This window comes from Sinocyclocheilus rhinocerous, unplaced genomic scaffold (assembly GCF_001515625.1).
Source record: "Sinocyclocheilus rhinocerous isolate Xijiao unplaced genomic scaffold, SAMN03320098_v1.1 scaffold115, whole genome shotgun sequence".
Classification (NCBI taxonomy): Eukaryota; Metazoa; Chordata; class Actinopteri; order Cypriniformes; family Cyprinidae; genus Sinocyclocheilus; species Sinocyclocheilus rhinocerous.
This window is the reverse complement of record NW_015650001.1, coordinates 1,306,597-1,310,723: the sequence shown is the minus strand read 5'-3', so window position 1 is coordinate 1,310,723 and position 4,127 is coordinate 1,306,597.

Here is a 4,127-nt window from a genome sequence, read left to right as displayed (position 1 = left end):
GTTGCTGAACAAGAGTCCTGATGCGGTAGACAATGGATGTTCTTGATGAGTTCTTTAGGAGTGAGCTGGAGGTTTTCCTGGTTCTTCTGAAGATAGGAAAGTCCACAGCGAATCGACAAAGTTACTTGAAGAAAACAAACTGCCGGAAAATCTAACTCAAGAGGAGAGTTTTAAGGAGTCTTGGAGAGTGTCCGTCTCAAGAAGAAGAGTTTCTGAGCAAAGATTAGTTTGAGTTAATGACTTTTGATAGTTCCTATCCACACCCACCTTTTGGGTGGAATAGCCAATACCAGGCATGAATTTTTGAGCGGGAGAAGTTTTCGTTGTCTCCCTTTGGCCCAGTTGCATGTTTATTGCTGGTGTGGAGGACTGGTGCAGTTTTACCCAAAATATAGTACAAATAGTATGATGCATTTTACGATCACATAGTGTACATCATTGTTTGAGGAATAAAGAGCAGATAATATTGATACCAAGAAAGAAACATTTAGAAGATATTAAACCAGAGATACATTCATACACCTGAATATGAGCGTTTAGAGCTTAACTAATACAAATAACGAGGGGTAACTAGGCTAATATAATAGGGAAACATACAAACAACACATGCATATACCAGATACATTTGTAACTGATTAATTATTGTCTAAATAAAGAAAAGGTATATGTGTGTGTGTTGTGTATTGTGTGTATGGTGTAGTTTGCAGGTCAGCCAGGCCATTGGCGCCTGGCACCGGGGGTCATTTACTTCTCTTTGGAATGTGTTTGAAGTCAGATGGGGAGATGAGAGTGGTGAAACTGTTTAACATCTCCTTGATAGTGGGGGGAACCATTGGCAATTTAGCACCCATATAAATGTAGAATGTGGGTCCATGTCTGTAATTTATATGCAAATGTCAAAAGGCTAAAAGGGGTCTCTAAGACATAAAACCGAAACGATCATACATGATCCTAAGCAGATGCTACAGTATTGTGTTTGCCTGTTGAACGAGGATATTTTCTGCTATATTGTGTATTGTACAGCTGGATACTTTGAGTAGTTTAATCAGTAATATTCGTTATAATCTGTGACGCACTTTATATTTAGTCACGTTTCCGGTCATGTGACAGTGCTTCGCGGCAGTTATTATTGCTTTGACCATGCTAGTAATTAATTGCACATATTACAGTTTAGTTTAGTTACTGTTTAGTTATTGGATAGATGTATATGGATACTAATTTCATAATGCTGTTACTTATATTTGTTATTTGTTTAATTTCAGAACCACCCACATACAATATAAAGCCAACTGAAAGATTGCTTGCCCATGCCTACTTCTACGGTTCATTAAATACCCTCAATTCAGCAATTGGTCTGGTTCTGGTGTGTTTCTGGCTGCGTTCAGTTCAAGCTCTCGCAGTTTGATTTGCTTGTCCGCCTTGATTTCCAGCTGGCGGATTTCAAGTCGCAGTTCCCTTTCGGCGTGACTCTCCGCTAATCTCTCGCGCTCTTCACTCTGAAGTCTCGGAAGACGTATATTGAGGCGCGCATCACCTCCAGACTCCACCTCAGCTGGAGAAAAAAGGTTTGAAGGGCGGCAAAGCAGCTTTGGCTTCGGAACCCTCCGAAGCAGCTCCCCTCGCTTCCTCCTTGCCTGTCCCAGAAGGGCGAGCATCAACGCCAGGTGAACTATCAGCCAACACCAACACACCTCGTTCCCTTAAATGCTGCACAACGACGCTCTTAATATCTCGCTTTAACTGCTGTCTAGAAACTGAAATTTGGAAATACTCAGCAACTCTCAACAAATCATCCTTTCTGCACGTATCTAATTGTTCGACAGTTGGTGCACTAACAAAACTTTCCAGATTAAAGTCAGCCATTCCGATTATGTTATGAACAGATCAAAGATGACACTGAAAAGTAGTACGTTTCATTAAACTTTACTGGACACGTTGTGTGAAAGGGTACAAATAATTATAAAAATGAAAAAAATATTAAATTTAGTGTCACATGTATGATCTGTTTTGGTTTAGTTTTCTGTGTTTCCGTCCTCCTGCCTAGATTGTTGCCATGGTTTTTGCTGGCCCTCTTCGTTTAGGAGTCACACTTGCCTCCTTCGCGGTCAAAAGTGACCAAAGCCTTGAAATGCAACTTTTTTTTTTCAGGAAAATCAATGTAATATATTTTTGTTCAATAATATTTTTTGATTATTATTTATGAGTTTGAGGGAATTTTATGATACTATGCAATATTTATACAAATTTTAATGAGCTATTTCTCCATTAGAATTAATATATATTTTTTATCTCTTTATTTATTTACTATTTTTTAATAAATGCAATATTTCACATTAAAATAGAGTGAAGGCATTTAAAATCCTTTTTTTTAAAGTGAGAATTGAGCCATCTTGAGGCATTAAAAAATAAAAACTTAATGTAATGTTGTGTAACCTCTTGTATTAGCACCCTATATATATATATACAGAGGCTTTTGGATTCCCGTTGTTTTTTTAGACATCATTTCTTCATTTTTTTAGGTGTTGCATTTAGATCTATATCTAGACATTCTAAAAGACTACTTTTTGTCAAGGTTTAGATATTTTTGGTTAGATAAGTATCAGGTTTTACATTCTGATTACAGTCAAACATTAAAATCTTGTTAGAAAGGGAACACATAGAAAGCATTTTTGTAACAAAATAAGGAATGGAAAGTGATAATTCAAAACACTTTATTCAAACATTTTGTAATTAACTGATATTTTATTCAATGTAATTCAGTAAATGTTATTTCACATATTTTCAAAATTTGCTCTGTTGCAGTCGTACCAGTTAATTTCTGTGTATATATGTATATGTGTGTGCGTGTGCGCGCGTGTGTGGGTGTCTATTTTGTTTTTTTTTTTACCCTTTAACATATCCGAATCATGTCCATGATTTTTGTGTGTGTTCAGTGTCATCTCATTCTGATGAAGCTAAGATTTAAAAAAATTCAAAATATAAAATAGAGGGTTAATTAGCTCCATACCTGTTTCTGTTTCTCCCTGATTACGTTCCCAGTATTTAAAGCCTGTGTTCTCCTATGTTCCTTTGTCTGCTTTTGATTTGATTTGTGTTTGGTTGTGCTTGTTGGATGATACTCCTGTGTCGTGCTCCTTGTTTAGCACACCTTTACCGTAACATTTAGCACAAAAGGGAAAAAAAAGGAGTGTCACCCAAATCAAAGAAATGAACAAAACAAAACAATCCTTATAGAGAATGTTAATCTACGTCACGCCGCGTTGCAAGCTGGGGTGCCACCGCCATTTTGAGAGGATCATCCTCTGCTACAAATGCTGAAATTAATACGGATACCTGCTTATCTATTGTTTTGATTTTGCCTTTAAGTTAAATATTCACATTCTTCATTGGATCGCTTGCAGGGAAGAGAAGCTATTTTATCGCTTTGCATGATAACTAGATTTTTTTTTCTCTTAAGTTTTTGTAGAATTTAGTTTACTTTGATTACCGTGAAAACAGTGTCGCCCGCTGGACGCTCGCTGCTGCTTCAGCCATCATATGGTAGATTATCCAAATAAAGTGTTTGTTCAACATGCTGACAGAAGTCGATCCATTTCTTTGTTGGAAACGTTTTAATGACGAAGTATAATTGTTGTCATTGTAAATATAAATGTTTCCATGGCCACGGAGGAGAATCATAGATTGTGGATCACATTCAGCAGACAGACACACAAGTACACTTATATTTATTTCAACAAATGACAAGTAAAATTAAATCCCTGGAAGCTTGAACAGTTTTGTTTGTTTGTTTGTTTGTTTGTTTGTTTCTTTCTTTCTTTCTTTCTTTCTTTCCAGGTACAAAACAGAATAAAAGATAAAGAAATTGAGCGTAAAGATGTACATAAATGATACATTAAACAGAAAAGGATTTGATACGTTCAGTTTGTGCTTTATATTAATGTAGTTATTGTTATATTTACCTGAACATCAACTATTATAATTGATAGAAAACAATAAAATACAAATTATTTATTAAAATCTGACGTAACACTTTAGAAGATCATGATAACTTCCTAGTTGTAATGACAGTCCACTAGTAATGACTGAAATCATTGTAAGCTTTTGAGGGTTTCGTAAAGTATTGGATA